The following is a 19519-nucleotide window of genomic DNA, read 5'->3' as shown; positions in this document are numbered from 1 at the left end:
CTGTGTTCTTAAACCATAATGAAAAAAATTTAAACATCGAGCTGTAACTTACCAAAAAACTAATTATTCACGCAGTCATCCTCTCTACGTAGATACATTCGGTGGGAAGAATGCTATGTGCACAGCACTAGCGATTTTCTTGTCTAATATGTCGCCGCTCCCCCACATTTCTTGTCAACCTGCTAAGGAAACAAAAGGTAAACATTAGCGCACTCCAAAGCCACCAGAATGTGTAAATTTATCTGTATTCTTAAAGCATAATGAAAAAAATTATAACATCAAGCAGTTACTTCCAAATAACCTAATAATTCACGCAGTCATGCACTGTACGAAGATACATTCGGTGTGAAGAATGCTATGTGCACAGCACTAGCGATTTTCTTCTCTAATATGTCGCCGCTCCCCCACATCTCTTGACAACCTGTCAAGGAAACGAAAGGTAAATATTAGAGCATTCCAAAGTCACCAGAATGTGTAATTTTATCTGTATTCTTAAAGCAAAAAGAAAAAAATTTTAACATCAAACAGTTACTTCCCAAAAACCTAATAATTCACGCAGTCATCCACTGTACATAGGTACATTCGGTGTGAAGAACGCTATGTGCACAGCACTAGCGATTTTCTTCTCTAATATGTCGCCGCTACCACACGTCGCTTGTCAACCTGCTAAGGAAACAAAAGGTAAACATTAGCGCACTCCAAACTCACCAAAATGTGTAACTTTACCTGTATTCTTAAAGCATAATGAAAAAAATTTTAACATTAAGCAGTTACTTCCCAAAACCCTAATAATTCACGCAGTCATCCACTGTACGTAGATACATTCGGTGTGAAGAATGCTATGTGCACAGAACTAGCGATTTTCTTCTAGAAAATTTCGCCGCTACCACACATCTCTTGTCAACCTGTTACGGAAACGATAGGTAAACATTAGCGCACTCCAAAGTCGCCAGAATGTGTAATTTTATCTGTATTCTTAAAGGATAATGAAAAAAATTTAAACATCAAGCAGTTACTTCCCAAAACCCTAATAATTCACGCAGTCATCCACTGTACGTAGATACATTCGGTGTGAAGAATGTTATGTGCACAGCACTAGCGATTTTCTTGTCTAATATGTCGCCGCTCCCCCACATCACATGTCAACCTGTTAAGGAAACGAAAGGTAAACATTATCGCACTCAAACTCACCAGAACGTGTAATTTTATCTGTGTTCTTAAAGCATAATGAAAAAAATTTAAACATCGAGCTGTAACTTACCAAAAAACTAATTATTCACGCAGTCATCCCCTCTACGTAGATACATTCAGTGGGAAGAATGCTATGTGCACAGCACTAGCGATTTTCTTATCTAATATGTCGCCGCTCCCCCACATCTCTTGTCAACCTGCTAAGGAAACAAAAGGTAAACATTAGCGCACTCCAAAGTCACCAGAATGTGTAAATTTATCTGTATTCTTAAAGCATATGAAAAAAATTTTAACATCAAGCAGTTACTTCCCAATAACCCAATAATTCACGCAGTCATCCACTGTACGTAGAGACATTTGGTGTAAAGAATGATATGTGCACAGCACTAGCGATTTTCTTCTCTAGTATGTCGCCGCTCCCCCATATCTCTTGTCAACCTGTTAAGGAAACGAAAGGTAAACATTAGCGCACTCCAAAGTCACCAGAATATGTAATTTGATCTGTATTCTTAAAGCACAATGAAAAAAATTTAAACATCGACCTGTTACTTACCAAAAAACTAATTATTCACGCTGTCATCCTCTCTACATAGATACATTCCGTGGGAAGAATGCTATGTGCACAGCACTAGCGATTTTCTTCTCTAATATGTCGCCGCTACCACACGTCTCTTGTCAACCTGGTAAGGAAACAAAAGGTAAGCATTAGCGCACTCCAAAGTCACAAGAATGTGTAATTTTATCTGTATTCTAAAAGCATAATGAAATAAATTTAAACATCGAGCTGTTACTTACCAAAAAACTAATTATTCACGCAGTCATCCTCTCTACGTAGATACATTCGGTGGGAAGAATGCTATGTGCACGGCACTAGCGATTTTCTTCTAGAAAATATCGCCGCTACCACACATCTCTTGTCAACCTGTTACGGAAACGAAAGGTAAACATTAGCGCACACCAAACTCACCAGAATGTGTAATCTTATCTGTATTCTTAAAGCATAATGAAAAAAATTTTAACATCAAGCAGTTACTTCCCAAAACCTTAATAATTCACGCAGTCATCCACTGTACGTAGATACATTCGGTGTGAAGAATGCTATGTGCACACCACTAGCGATTTTCTTCTCTAATCTGTCGCCGCTCCCCCACATCTCTTGTCGACCTGTTAAGGAAACGAAAGGTAAACAATATCGCACTCCAAACTCCCAGAATGTGTAATCTTATCTGTGTTCTTAAAGCATAATGAAAAAAATTTAAACATCGAGCTGTTACTTACCAAAAAACTAATTATTTACGCAGTCATCCTCTCTACATAGATACATTCGGTGGGAAGAATGCTATGTGCACAGCACTAGCGATTTTTTCCTCTAATATGTCGGCGCTCCCCCACATCTATTGTCAACCTGCTAAGGAAACAAAAGGTAAACATTAGCGCACTCCAATGTCATCAGAATGTGTAAAGTTATCTGTATTCTTAACGCATAATAAAAAAAAATATTAACATCAAGCAGTTACTTCCCAATAACCTAATAATTCACGCAGTCATCCACTGTACTTAGATACATTCGGTGTGAAGAATGCTATGTGCGCAGCACTAGCGATTTTCTTCTCTAATATATCGCCGATCCCCCACATCTCTTGTCAACCTGTTAAGGAAACGAAACGTAAACATTAGAGCACTCCAAAGTTACCAGAATGTGTAATTTTATCTGTATTCTTAAAGCATAATGAAAAAAATTTGAACATCGAGCTGTTACTTACCAAAAAACTAATTAATCACGCAGTCATCCTCTCTACGTAGATACATTCGGTGGGAAGAATGCTATGTGCACGGCACTAGCGATTTTCTTCTAGAAAATGTCGCCGCTACCACATTCTCTTGTCAACCTGTTACAGAAACGAAAGGTAAACATTAGCGCACTCTACAGTCACCAGAATATGTAATTTTATCTGTATTCTTAAAGCATAATGAAAAAAATTTTAACATCAAGCAGTTACTTCCCAAAACCCTAATAATTCACGCAGTCATCCACTGTACGTAGATACATTCGGTGTGAAGAATGCTATGTGCACTGCACTAGCGCTTTTCTTCTCTAATATGTCGTCGCTCCCCCACATCTCTTGTCAACCTGCTAAGGAAACAAAAGGTAAACATTAGCGCACTCCAATGTCATCAGATGTTTAAATTTATCTGTATTGTTAACGCTTAATAAAAAAAATATTAACATCAAGCAGTTACTTCCCAATAACCTAATAATTCACGTAGTCATCCACTGTACGTAGATACATTCGGTGTGCAGAATGCTATGTGCACAGCAGTAGCAATTTTCTTCTAGAAAATGTCGCCGCTGCCCCACATCTCTTGTCAACCCGTTAAGGAAACGAAAGGTAAACATTGTCGCACTCCAAACTCACCAAAATGTGTAATTTTATCTGTGTTCTTAAACCATAATGAAAAAAATTTAAACATCGAGCTGTAACTTACCAAAAAACTAATTATTCACGCAGTCATCCTCTCTATGTAGATACATTCGGTGGGAAGAATGCTATGTGCACAGCACTAGCGATTTTCTTCTCTAATATGTCGCCGCTCCCCCACATTTCTTGTCAACCTGCTAAGGAAACAAAAGGTAAACATTAGCGCACTCCAAAGCCACCAGAATGTGTAAATTTATCTGTATTCTTAAAGCATAATGAAAAAAATTATAACATCAAGCAGTTACTTCCAAATAACCTAATAATTCACGCAGTCATCCACTGCACGGAGAGACATTCGGTGTGAAGAATGCTATGTGCACAGCACTAGCGATTTTCTTCTAGAAAATGTCGCCGCTACCACACATCTGTTGTCAACCTGCTAAGGAAACAAAAGGTAAGCATTAGCGCACCCCAAAGTCACCAGAATGTGTAATTTTATCTGTATTCTTAAAGGATAATGAAAAAAATTAAACATCAAGCTGTTACTTACCAAAAAACTAATTATTCACGCAGTCATCCTCTCTACGTAGATACATTCGGTGGGAATAATGCTATGTGCACAGCACTAGCGATTTTCATCTAGAAAATGTCGCCGCTAAAACACATCTCTTGTCAACCTGCTAAGGAAACAAAAGGTAAACATTAGAGCACTCCAAAGTGACCAGAATGTGTAATTTTATCTGTATTCTTAAAGCATATTAAAAAAATTTGAATATCAAGCATTACTTCCCAAAATTAATAATTCACGCAGTCATCCACTGTACGTTGATATATTCGGTTTGAAGAATGCTATGTGCACAGCACTAGCGATTTTCTTTTCTAATATGTCGCAGCTACCACACATCTCCTGTCAACCTGCTAAGGAAACAAAAGGTAAACATTAGCGCACTCCAAAGTCACCAGAATGTGTAAATTTATCTGTATTCTTAAAGCATAATGTAAAAAATTTTAACAACAAGCATTTACTTCCCAAAAACCTAATAATTCACGCAGTCATCCACTGTACGTTGAGACATACGGTTTAAAGAGTGCTATGTGCACAGCACTAGCGATTTTTTCTCTAATATGTCGCCGCTCCCCCACATCTCTTGTCAACCTGTTACGGAAACCAAAGGTAAACATTAGCGCACTCCAAAGACGCCAGAATGTGTAATTTTTTCTGTATTCTTAAAGCATAATGAAAAAAATTTTAACATCAAGCAGTTACTTCCCAAAACCCTAATAATTCACGCAGTCATCCACATACGTAGATACGTTCGGTGTGAAGAATGCTATGTGCACAGCACTAGCGATTTTCTTCTGTAAAATGTCGCCGCTCCCCCATATCTCTTGTCAACCTGTTAAGGAAACGAAAGGTAAACATTATCGCACTCCAAAGTCACCAGAACGTGTAATTTTATCAGTGTTCTTAAAGCATATTAAAAAAAATTTAAAATTCGACCTGTTACTTACCAAAAAACTAATTATTCACGCAGTCATCCTCTCTACGTAGATACATTCTGTGGGAAGAATGCTATGTGCACAGCACTAGCGATTTTCTTCTCTAATATGTCGCCGCTACTACAAATCTCTTGTCAACCTGCTAAGGAAACAAAAGGTAACCATTAGCGCACTCCAAAGTCACCAGAATGTGTAATTTATCTGTATTCTTAAAGCATAATGAAAAAAATTTTAACATAGAGCTGTTACTTAACAAAAAACCAATTATTCACGCAGTCATCCTCTCTACGTAGATACATTCGATGGGAAGAATGCTATGTGCACAGCACTAGCGATTTTCTTCTAGAAAATGTCGCCGCTACCACACATCTCTTGTAAACCTGTTACGGAAACGAAAGGTAAACATTAGCGCACTCCAAAGTCGCCGGAATGTGTAATTATATCTGTATTCTTAAAGCATAATGAAAAATTTTTTAACATCAAGCAGTTACTTCCCAAAACCCTAATAAATCACACAGTCATCCACTGTACATAGATACATTCGGTGTGAAGAATGCTATGTGCACAGCACTAGCGATTTTTTCTCTAATATGTCGCCGAACCGCCACATCTCTTCTCAACCTGTTAAGGAAACGAAAGGTAAACATTAGAGCACTCCAAAGTTACCAGAATGTGTAATTTTATTTGTATTCTTAGCTGTTACTTACCAAAAAACTAATTAATCACGCAGTCATCCTCTCTACGTAGATACATTCGGTGGGAAGAATGCTATGTGCACGGCACTAGCGATTTTCTTCTAGAAAATGTCGCCGCTACCACACATCTCTTGTCAAACTGTTACGGAAACGAATGGTAAACATTAGCGCACACCAAAGTCACCAGAATGTGTAATTTTATCTGTATTCTTAAAGCATAATGAAAAAAATTTTAACATCAAGCAGTTACTTCCCAAAACCTTAATAATTCACGCAGTCATCCACTCTACGTAGATACATTCGGTGTGAAGAATGCTATGTGCACAGCACTAGCGATTTTCTTCTGTAATATGTCGCCGCTCCCCCACACCTCTTGTCGACCTGTTAAGGAAACGTAAGGTAAACATTATCGCACTCCAAACTCCCAGAATCTGTAATCTTATCTGTGTTCTTAAAGCATAATGAAAAAAATTTAAACATCGAGCTGTTACTTACCACGCAGTCATCCTCTCTACGTGGAAACATTCGGTGGGAAGAATGCTATGTGCACAGCACTGGCGATTTTTTCCTCTAATATGTCGGCGCTCCCCCACATCTCTTGTCAACCTGCTAAGGAAACAAAAGGTAAACATTAGCGCACTCCAATATCATCAGAATGTGTAAATTTATCTGTATTCTTAACGCATAATAAAAAAAAAATATTAACATCAAGCAGTTACTTCCCAATAACCTAATAACTCACGCAGTCATCCACTGTACGTAGAGACATTCGGTGTGAAGAATGCTATGTGCACAGGACTAGCGATTTTCTTCTCCAATATGTCGCTGCTCCCCCACATCTCCTGTCAACCTGTTAAGGAAACGAAAGGTAAACATTAGCGCACTCCAAAGTCACCAGAATGTGTAAATTGATCTGTATTCTTAAAGCATAATGAAAAAAATTTAAACATCGACCTGTTACTTACCAAAAAACTAATTATTCACTCAGTCTTCCTCTCTACGTAGATACATTCGATGGGAAGAATGCTATGTGCACAGCTTTAGCGATTTTCTTCTAGAAAATGTCGCCGCTACCACACATCTCGTGTCAACCTGCTAAGGAAACAGAAGGTAAGCATTAGCGCACTCCAAAGTCACCAGAATGTGTAATTTTATCTGTACTCTTAAAGGATAATGAAAAAAATTTAACCATCGAGCTGTTACTTACCAAAAAGCTAATTATTCACGCAGTCATCCTCTCTACGTAGATACATTCGGTGAGAAAAATGCCTTGTGCACAGCACTAGCGATTTTCTTCTAGAAAATTTTGCCGCTACCACACATCTCTTGTCAACCTGCTAAGGAAACGAAAGGTAAACATTAGCGCACTCCAAAGTCACCAGAATGTGTAATTTGATCTGTATTCTTAAACCATAATGAAAAAAATTTTAACATAGAGCTGTTACTTAACAAAAAACTAATTATTCACGCAGTCATCCTCTCTACGTAGATACATTCGATGGGAAGAATGCTATGTGCACAGCACTAGCGATTTTCTTCTAGAAAATGTCGCCGCTACCACACATCTCTTGTCAACCTGTTACGGAAACGAAAGGTAAACATTAGCGCACTCCAAAGTCGCAAGAATGTGTAATTTTATCTGTATTCTTAAAGCATAATGAAAAAATTTTTAACATCAAGCAGTTACTTCCCAAAACAATAATAATTCACACAGTCATCCACTGTACGTAGATACATTTGGTGTGAAGAATGCTATGTGCACAGCACTAGCGATTTTCTTCTCTAATATGTCGCCGCTGCCCCACATCTCTTGTCAACCTGTTAAGGAAACGAAAGGTAAACATTGTCGCACTCCAAACTCAAGAAAATGTGTAATTTTACCTGTGTTCTTAAATCATAATGAAAAAAATTTAAACATCGAGCTGTAACTTACCAAAAAACTAATTATTCACGCAGTCATCCTCTCTACGTAGATACATTCGGTGGGAAGAATGCTATGTGCACAGCACTAGCGATTTTCTTCTCTAATATGTCGCCGCTCGCCCACATTTCTTGTCAACCTGCTAAGGAAACAAAAGGTAAACATTATCGCACTCCGAAGTCACCAGAACGTGTAATTTTATCTGTGTTCTTAAAGCATATTGAAAAAAATTTAAAATTCGACCTGTTACTTACCAAAAAACTAATTAGTCACGCAGTCATCCTCTCTACGTAGATACATTCTGTGGGAAGAATGCTATGTGCACAGCACTAGCGATTTTCTTCTCTAATATGTCGCCGCTACCACAAATCTCTTGTCAACCTGCCAAGGAAACAAAAGGTAACCATTAGCGCACTTCAAAGTCACCAGAATGTGTAATTTATCTGTATTCTTAAAGCATAATGTAAAAAATTTTAACATCAAGCAGTTACTTCCCAAAAACCTAATAATTCACGCAGTCATCCACTGTACGTTGAGACATACGGTTTAAAGAGTGCTATGTGCACAGCACTAGCGATTTTTTCTCTAATATGTCGCAGCTCCCCCACATCTCTTGTCAACCTGTTAAGGAAACGAAACGTAAACATTAGCGCACTCCAAAGTCACCAGAATGTGTAATTTGATCTGTATTCTTAAAGCATAAAAAAAAATTTAAACATCGACCTGTTACTTACCAAAAAACTAATTATTCACGCAGTCATCCTCTCTACGTACATACATTCGGTGGGAAGAATGCTATGTGCACAGCTTTAGCGATTTTCTTCTAGAAAATGTCGCCGCTACCACACATCTCGTGTCAACCTGCTAAGGAAACAGAAGGTAAGCATTAGCGCACTCCAAAGTCACCAGAATGTGTAATTTTATCTGTACTCTTAAAGGATAATGAAAAAAATTTAAACATCGAGCTGTTACTTACCAAAAAACTAATTATTCACGCAGTCATCCTCTCTACGTAGATACATTCGGTGAGAAAAATGCCTTGTGCACAGCACTAGCGATTTTCTTCTAGAAAATTTTGCCGCTACCACACATCTCTTGTCAACCTGCTAAGGAAACGAAAGGTAAACATTAGCGCACTCCAAAGTCACCAGAATGTGTAATTTGATCTGTATTCTTAAAGCATAATTAAAAAAATTTTAACATAGAGCTGTTACTTAACAAAAAACTAATTATTCACGCAGTCATCTTCTCTACGTAGATACATTCGATGGGAAGAATGCTATGTGCACAGCACTAGCGATTTTCTTCTAGAAAATTTCGCCGCTACCACACATCTCTTTTCAACCTGTTACGGAAACGAAAGGTAAACATTAGCGCACTCCAAAGTCGCCAGAATGTGTAATTTTATCTGTATTCTTAAAGCATAATGAAAAAAATTTTAACTTCAAGCAGTTACTTCCCAAAACCTTAATAATTCGCGCAGTCATCCACTGTACGTAGATACATTCAGTGAGAAGAATGCTATGTGCACAGCACTAGCGATTTTCTTCTCTAATATGTCGCCGCTCCCCCACATCTCTTGTCGACCTGTTAAGGAAGCGAAAGGTTAACATTATCGCACACCAAACTCCCAGAACGTGTAATCTTATCTGTGTTCTTAAAGCATGAGGAAAAAAATTTAAACATCGTGCTGTTACTTACCACGCAGTCATCCTCTCTACGTGGATACATTCGGTGGGAAGAATGCTATGTGCACAGCACTAGCGATTTTCTTCTAGAAAATGTCGCCGCTTCCCCACATCTCTTGTCAACCTGCTAAGGAAACGAAAGGTAAACATTATCGCACTCCAAACTCACCAGAATGTGTAATTTTATCTGTGTTCTTAAAGTATAATGATAAAAATTTTAACATCAAGCTGTTACTTCCCAAAACCCTAATAATTCACGCAGTCATCCACTGTACGTAGATACATTCTGTGTGAAGAATGCTATGTGCACAGCACTAGCGATTTTCTTCTCTAATATGTAGCCGATCCCCCACATCTCTTGTCATCCTGTTAAGGAAACGAAAGGTAAACATTAGCGCACACCAAAGTCACCAGAATGTGTAATTTTATCTGTATTCTTAAAGCATAATCAAAAAAATTTTAACATAAAGCAGTTACTTCCCAAAACCCTAATAATTCACGCAGTCATCCACTGTACGTAGATTCATTCGGTGTGAAGAATGCTATGTGCACGGCACTAGCGATTTTCTTCTCTAATATGTCGCCGCTCCCCCACATCTCTCGTCAACCAGTTAAGGAAACGAAAGGTAAACATTATCGCACTCCAAAGTCACCAGAATGTGTAATATTGTCTGTGTTCTTAAAGTATAATGATAAAAATTTAAACATCAAGCTGTTACTTACCAAAAAACTAATTAATCATGCAGTCAACCTCTCTACGTAGCTACATTCGGTGGGAAGAATGCTATGTGCACAGCACTAGCGATTTTCTTCTCTAATATGTCGGCGCTCCCCCACATCTCTTGTCAACCTGCTAAGGAAACAAAAGGTAAACATTAGCTCACTCCAATGTCATCAGAATGTGTAAATTTATTTGTATTGTTAACGCTTAATAAAAAAAAATATTAACATCAAGCAGTTACTTCCCAATAACCTAATAATTCACACAGTCATCCACTGTACGTAGATACATTTGGTGTGAAGAATGCTATGTGCACAGCACTAGCGATTTTCCTCTCTAATATGTCACCGCTGCCCCACATCTCTTGTCAACCTGTTAAGGAAACGAAAGGTAAACATTGTCGCACTCCAAACTCAAGAAAATGTGTAATTTTATCTGTGTTCTTAAACCATAATGAAAAAAATTTAAACATCGAGCTGTAACTTACCAAAAAACTAATTATTCACGCAGTCATCCTCTCTACGTAGATACATTCGGTGGGAAGAATGCTATGTGCACAGCACTAGCGATTTTCTTCTCTAATATGTCGCCGCTCGCCCACATTTCTTGTCAACCTGCTAAGGAAACAAAAGGTAAACATTAGAGCACTCCAAAGTGACCAGAATGTGTAATTTTATCTGTATTCTTAAAGCATAATGAAAAAAACTTGAATATCAAGTATTACTTCACAAAATTAATAATTCACGCAGTCATCCACTGTACGTTGATATATTCGGTTTGAAGAATGCTATGTGCACAGCACTAGCGATTTTCTTTTCTAATATGTCGCAGCTACCACACATCTCCCGTCAACCTGCTAAGGAAACAAAAGGTAAACATTAGCACACTCCAAAGTCACCAGAATGTGTAAATTTATCTGTATTCTTAAAGCATAATGTAAAAAATTTTAACATCAAGCAGTTACTTCCCAAAAACCTAATAATTCACGCAGTCATCCACTGTACGTTGAGACATACGGTTTAAAGAGTGCTATGTGCACAGCACTAGCGATTTTTTCTCTAATATGTCGCAGCTCCCCCACATCTCTTGTCAACCTGTTAAGGAAACGAAAGGTAAACATTATCGCACTCCGAAGTCACCAGAACGTGTAATTTTATCTGTGTTCTTAAAGCATATTGATAAAAATTTAAAATTCGACCTGTTACTTACCAAAAAACTAATTAGTCACGCAGTCATCCTCTCTACGTAGATACATTCTGTGGGAAGAATGCTATGTGCACAGCACTAGCGATTTTCTTCTCTAATATGTCGCCGCTACCACAAATCTCTTGTCAACCTGCCAAGGAAACAAAAGGTAACCTTTAGCGCACTCCAAAGTCACCAGAATGTGTAATTTATCTGTATTCTTAAAGCATAATGAAAAAAATTTTAACATAGAGCTGTTACTTAACAAAAAACCAATTATTCACGCAGTCATCCTCTCTACGTAGATACATTCGGTGGGAAGAATGCTATGTGCACAGCACTAGCGATTTTCTTCTCTAATATGTCGGCGCTCCCCCACATCTCTTGTCAACCTGCTAAGGAAACAAAAGGTAAACATTAGCGCACTCCAATGTCATCAGAATGTGTAAATTTATCTGTATTGTTAATGCTTAATAAAAAAAAATATTAACATCAAGCTGTTACTTCCCAATAACCTAATAATTCACGCAGTCATCCACTGTACGTAGATACATTCGGTGCCAAGAATGCTATGTGCACAGCACTAGCGATTTTATTCTCTAATATGTCGCCGCTCCCCCACATTTCTTGTCAACCTGTTAAGGAAACGAAACGTAAACATTAGCGCACTCCAAAGTCACCAGAATGTGTAATTTGATCTGTATTCTTAAAGCATAAAAAAAATTTAAACATCGACCTGTTACTTACCAAAAAACTAATAATTCACGCAGTCATCCTCTCTACATAGATACATTCGGTGAGAAAAATGCCTTGTGCACAGCACTAGCGATTTTCTTCTCTAATATGTCGCCGCTACCACAAATCTCTTGTCAACCTGCTAAGGAAACAGAAGGTAAGCATTAGCGCACTCCAAAGTCACCAGAATGTGTAATTTTATCTGTACTCTTAAAGGATAATGAAAAAAATTTAAACATCGAGCTGTTACTTACCAAAAAACTAATTATTCACGCAGTCATCCTCTCTACATAGATACATTCGGTGAGAAAAATGCCTTGTGCACAGCACTAGCGATTTTCTTCTAGAAAATTTTGCCGCTACCACACATCTCTTGTCAACCTGCTAAGGAAACGAAAGGTAAACATTAGCGCACTCCAAAGTCACCAGAATGTGTAATTTGATCTGTATTCTTAAAGCATAATTTAAAAAATTTTAACATAGAGCTGTTACTTAACAAAAAACTAATTATTCACGCAGTCATCTTCTCTACGTAGATACATTCGATGGGAAGAATGCTATGTGCACAGCACTAGCGATTTTCTTCCAGAAAATTTCGCCGCTACCACACATCTCTTTTCAACCTGTTACGGAAACGAAAGGTAAACATTAGCGCACTCCAAAGTCGCCAGAATGTGTAATTTTATCTGTATTCTTAAAGCATAATGAAAAAAATTTTAACTTCAAGCAGTTACTTCCCAAAACCTTAATAATTCGCGCAGTCATCCACTGTACGTAGATACATTCAGTGAGAAGAATGCTATGTGCACAGCACTAGCGATTTTCTTCTCTAATATGTCGCCGCTCCCCCACATCTCTTGTCGACCTGTTAAGGAAGCGAAAGGTTAACATTATCGCACACCAAACTCCCAGAACGTGTAATCTTATCTGTGTTCTTAAAGCATAATGAAAAAAATTTAAACATCGTGCTGTTACTTACCACGCAGTCATCCTCTCTACGTGGATACATTCGGTGGGAAGAATGCTATGTGCACAGCACTAGCGATTTTCTTCTAGAAAATGTCGCCGCTTCCCCACATCTCTTGTCAACCTGCTAAGGAAACGAAAGGTAAACATTATCGCACTCCAAACTCACCAGAATGTGTAATTTTATCTGTGTTCTTAAAGTATAATGATAAAAATTTTAACATCAAGCTGTTACTTCCCAAAACCCTAATAATTCACGCAGTCATCCACTGTACGTAGATACATTCTGTGTGAAGAATGCTATGTGCACAGCACTAGCGATTTTCTTCTCTAATATGTAGCCGATCCCCCACATCTCTTGTCATCCTGTTAAGGAAACGAAAGGTAAACATTAGCGCACACCAAAGTCACCAGAATGTGTAATTTTATCTGTATTCTTAAAGCATAATGAAAAAAATTTTAACATAAAGCAGTTACTTCCCAAAACCCTAATAATTCACGCAGTCATCCACTGTACGTAGATTCATTCGGTGTGAAGAATGCTATGTGCACGGCACTAGCGATTTTCTTCTCTAATATGTCGCCGCTCCCCCACATCTCTCGTCAACCAGTTAAGGAAACGAAAGGTAAACATTATCGCACTCCAAAGTCACCAGAATGTGTAATATTATCTGTGTTCTTAAAGTATAATGATAAAAATTTAAACATCAAGCTGTTACTTACCAAAAAACTAATTATTCATGCAGTCAACCTCTCTACGTAGCTACATTCGGTGGGAAGAATGCTATGTGCACAGCACTAGCGATTTTCTTCGCTAATATGTCGGCGCTCCCCCACATCTCTTGTCAACCTGCTAAGGAAACAAAAGGTAAACATTAGCTCACTCCAATGTCATCAGAATGTGTAAATTTATTTGTATTGTTAACGCTTAATAAAAAAAAATATTAACATCAAGCAGTTACTTCCCAATAACCTAATAATTCACACAGTCATCCACTGTACGTAGATACATTTGGTGTGAAGAATGCTATGTGCACAGCACTAGCGATTTTCTTGTCTAATATGTCGCCGCTGCCCCACATCTCTTGTCAACCTGTTAAGGAAACGAAAGGTAAACATTGTCGCACTCCAAACTCAAGAAAATGTGTAATTTTATCTGTGTTCTTAAACCATAATGAAAAAAATTTAAACATCGAGCTGTAACTTACCAAAAAACTAATTATTCACGCAGTCATCCTCTCTACGTAGATACATTCGGTGGGAAGAATGCTATGTGCACAGCACTAGCGATTTTCTTCTCTAATATGTCGCCGCTCACCCACATTTCTTGTCAACCTGCTAAGGAAACAAAAGGTAAACATTAGAGCACTCCAAAGTGACCAGAATGTGTAATTTTATCTGTATTCTTAAAGCATAATGAAAAAAACTTGAATATCAAGTATTACTTCACAAAATTAATAATTCACGCAGTCATCCACTGTACGTTGATATATTTGGTTTGAAGAATGCTATGTGCACAGCACTAGCGATTTTCTTTTCTAATATGTCGCAGCTACCACACATCTCCCGTCAACCTGCTAAGGAAACAAAAGGTAAACATTAGCACACTCCAAAGTCACCAGAATGTGTAAATTTATCTGTATTCTTAAAGCATAATGTAAAAAATTTTAACATCAAGCAGTTACTTCCCAAAAACCTAATAATTCACGCAGTCATCCACTGTACGTTGAGACATACGGTTTAAAGAGTGCTATGTGCACAGCACTAGCGATTTTTTCTCTAATATGTCGCAGCTCCCCCACATCTCTTGTCAACCTGCTAAGGAAACGAAAGGTAAACATTATCGCACTCCGAAGTCACCAGAATGTGTAATTTTATCTGTGTTCTTAAAGCATATTGAAAAAAATTTAAAATTCGACCTGTTACTTACCAAAAATCTAATTAGTCACGCAGTCATCCTCTCTACGTAGATACATTCTGTGGGAAGAATGCTATGTGCACAGCACTAGCGATTTTCTTCTCTAATATGTCGCCGCTACCACAAATCTCTTGTCAACCTGCCAAGGAAACAAAAGGTAACCATTAGCGCACTCCAAAGTCACCAGAATGTGTAATTTATCTGTATTCTTAAAGCATAATGAAAAAAATTTTAACATAGAGCTGTTACTTAACAAAAAACCAATTATTCACGCAGTCATCCTCTCTACGTAGATACATTCGGTGGGAAGAATGCTATGTGCACAGCACTAGCGATTTTCTTCTCTAATATGTCGGCGCTCCCCCACATCTCTTGTCAACCTGGTAAGGAAACAAAAGGTAAACATTAACGCACTCCAATGTCATCAGAATGTGTAAATTTATCTGTATTGTTAATGCTTAATAAAAAAAAATATTAACATCAAGCTGTTACTTCCTAATAACCTAATAATTCACGCAGTCATCCACTGTACGTAGATACATTCGGTGCCAAGAATGCTATGTGCACAGCACTAGCGATTTTCTTCTCTAATATGTCGCCGCTCCCCCACATCTCTTGTCAACCTGTTAAGGAAACGAAACGTAAACATTAGCGCACTCCAAAGTCACCAGAATGTGTAATTTGATCTGTATTCTTAAAGCATAAAAAAAAATTTAAACATCGACCTGTTACTTACCAAAAAACTAATTATTCACGCAGTCATCCTCTCTACGTACATACATTCGGTGGGAAGAATGCTATGTGCACAGCTTTAGCGATTTTCTTCTAGAAAATGTCGCCGCTACCACACATCTCGTGTCAACCTGCTAAGGAAACAGAAGGTAAGCATTAGCGCACTCCAAAGTCACCAGAATGTGTAATTTTATCTGTACTCTTAAAGGATAATGAAAAAAATTTAAACATCGAGCTGTTACTTACCAAAAAACTAATTATTCACGCAGTCATCCTCTCTACGTAGATACATTCGGTGAGAAAAATGCCTTGTGCACAGCACTAGCGATTTTCTTCTAGAAAATTTTGCATCTACCACACATCTCTTGTCAACCTGCTAAGGAAACGAAAGGTAAACATTAGCGCACTCCAAAGTCACCAGAATGTGTAATTTGATCTGTATTCTTAAAGCATAATTAAAAAAATTTTAACATAGAGCTGTTACTTAACAAAAAACTAATTATTCACGCAGTCATCTTCTCTACGTAGATACATTCGATGGGAAGAATGCTATGTGCACAGCACTAGCGATTTTCTTCTAGAAAATTTCGCCGCTACCACACATCTCTTTTCAACCTGTTACGGAAACGAAAGGTAAACATTAGCGCACTCCAAAGTCGCCAGAATGTGTAATTTTATCTGTATTCTTAAAGCATAGTGAAAAAAATTTTAACTTCAAGCAGTTACTTCCCAAAACCTTAATAATTCGCGCAGTCATCCACTGTACGTAGATACATTCAGTGAGAAGAATGCTATGTGCACAGCACTAGCGATTTTCTTCTCTAATATGTCGCCGCTCCCCCACATCTCTTGTCGACCTGTTAAGGAAGCGAAAGGTTAACATTATCGCACACCAAACTCCCAGAACGTGTAATCTTATCTGTGTTCTTAAAGCATAATGAAAAAAATTTAAACATCGTGCTGTTACTTACCACGCAGTCATCCTCTCTACGTGGATACATTCGGTGGGAAGAATGCTATGTGCACAGCACTAGCGATTTTCTTCTAGAAAATGTCGCCGCTTCCCCACATCTCTTGTCAACCTGCTAAGGAAACGAAAGGTAAACATTATCGCACTCCAAACTCACCAGAATGTGTAATTTTATCTGTGTTCTTAAAGTATAATGATAAAAATTTTAACATCAAGCTGTTACTTCCCAAAACCCTAATAATTCACGCAGTCATCCACTGTACGTAGATTCATTCGGTGTGAAGAATGCTATGTGCACGGCACTAGCGATTTTCTTCTCTAATATGTCGCCGCTCCCCCACAACTCTCGTCAACCAGTTAAGGAAACGGAAGGTAAACATTATCGCACTCCAAAGTCACCAGAATGTGTAATATTATTTGTGTTCTTAAAGTATAATGATAAAAATTTAAACATCAAGCTGTTACTTACCAAAAAACTAATTATTCATGCAGTCAACCTCTCTACGTAGCTACATTCGGTGGGAAGAATGCTATGTGCACAGCACTAGCGATTTTCTTCTCTAATATGTCGGCGCTCCCCCACATCTCTTGTCAACCTGCTAAGGAAACAAAAGGTAAACATTAGCTCACTCCAATGTCATCAGAATGTGTAAATTTATTTGTATTGTTAACGCTTAATAAAAAAAAATATTAACATCAAGCAGTTACTTCCCAATAACCTAATAATTCACGCAGTCGTCCACTGTACGTACATACATTCGGTGTGAAGAATGCTATGTGCACAGCACTAGCGATTTTCTTCTCTATTACGTCGCCGCTCCCCCACATCTCTAGTCAACCAGTTAAGGAAACGAAAGGTAAACATTATCGCACTCCAAACTCACCAGAATGGGTAATTTTATCTGTGTTCTTAAAGAATAAAGATAAAAATTTAAACATCGAGCTGTTACTTACCAAAAAACTAATTATTCACGCAGTCATCCTCTCTACGTAGATACATTCGGTGGGAAGAATGCTATGTGCACAGCTTTAGCGATTTTCTTCTAGAAAATGTCGCCGCTACCACACATCTCGTGTCAACCTGCTAAGGAAACAGAAGGTAAGCATTAGCGCACTCCAAAGTCACCAGAATGTGTAATTTTATCTGTACTCTTAAAGGATAATGAAAAAAATTTAAACATCGAGCTGTTACTTACCAAAAAACAAATTATTCACGCAGTCATCCTCTCTACGTAGATACATTCGGTGAGAAAAATGCCTTGTGCACAGCACTAGCGATTTTCTTCTAGAAAATTTTGCCGCTACCACACATCTCTTGTCAACCTGCTAAGGAAACGAAAGGTAAACATTATCGCACTCCAAACTCACCAGAATGTGTAATTTTATCTGTGTTCTTAATGTATAATGATAATAATTTTAACATCAAGCTGTTACTTCCCAAAACCCTAATAATTCACGCAGTCATCCACTGTACGTAGATACATTCTGTGTGAAGAATGCTATGTGCACAGCACTAGCGATTTTCTTCTCTAATATGTCGCCGATCCCCCACATCTCTTGTCATCCTGTTAAGGAAACGAAAGGTAAACATTAGCGCACACCAAAGTCACCAGAATGAGTAATTTTATCTGTATTCTTAAAGCATAATGAAAAAAATTTTAACATAAAGCAGTTACTTCCCAAAACCCTAATAATTCACGCAGTCATCCACTGTACAGAGATTCATTCGGTGTGAAGAATGCTATCTGCACGGCACTAGCGATTTTCTTCTCTAATATGTCGCCGCTCCCCCACATCTCTCGTCAACCAGTTAAGGAAACGAAAGGTAAACATTATCGCACTCCAAAGTCACCAGAATGTGTAATTTTATCTCTGTTCTTAAAGTATAATGATAAAAATTTAAACATCAAGCTGTTACTTACCAAAAAACTAATTATTCATGCAGTCAACCTCTCTACGTAGCTACATTCGGTGGGAAGAAATCTATGTGCACAGCACTAGCGATTTTCTTCTCTAATATGTCGGCGCTCCCCCACATCTCTTGTCAACCTGCTAAGGAAACAAAAGGTAAACATTAGCTCACTCCAATGTCATCAGAATGTGTAAATTTATTTGTATTGTTAACGCTTAATAAAAAAAAATATTAACATCAAGCAGTTACTTCCCAATAACCTAATAATTCACGCAGTCGTCCACTGTACGTACATACATTCAGTGTGAAGAATGCTATGTGCACAGCACTAGCGATTTTCTTCTCTATTACGTCGCCGCTCCCCCACATCTCTAGTCAACCAGTTAAGGAAACGAAAGGTAAACATTATCGCACTCCAAACTCACCAGAATGGGTAATTTTATCTGTGTTCTTAAAGAATAATGATAAAAATTTAAACATCGAGCTGTTACTTACCAAAAAACTAATTATTCACGCAGTCATCCTCTCTACGTAGATACATTCGGTGGGAAGAATGCTATGTGCACAGCACTAGCGATTTTCTTCTCTAATATGTCGGCGCTCCCCCACATCTCTTGTCAACCTGCTAAGGAAACAAAAGGTAAACATTAGCGCACTCCATTGTCATCAGAATGTGTAAATTTATCTGTATTGTTAATGCTTAAAAAAAAAAAAAAATAACATCAAGCTATTACTTCCCAATAACCTAATAATTCACGCAGTCATCCACTGTACGTAGATACATTCGGTGCCAAGAATGCTATGTGCACAGCACTAGCGATTTTATTCTCTAATATGTCGCCGCTCCCCCACATCTCTTGTCAACCTGTCAAGGAAACGAAAGGTAAACATTAGAACACTCCAAAGTCACCAGAATGTTTAATTTTATCTGTATTCTTAGTGCATATTGAAAAAAATTTTAACAT

This window comes from Schistocerca cancellata, chromosome 2, assembly GCF_023864275.1.
Source record: "Schistocerca cancellata isolate TAMUIC-IGC-003103 chromosome 2, iqSchCanc2.1, whole genome shotgun sequence".
NCBI classification, from domain to species: domain Eukaryota; kingdom Metazoa; phylum Arthropoda; class Insecta; order Orthoptera; family Acrididae; genus Schistocerca; species Schistocerca cancellata.
This window is presented reverse-complemented; position numbering follows the sequence as displayed.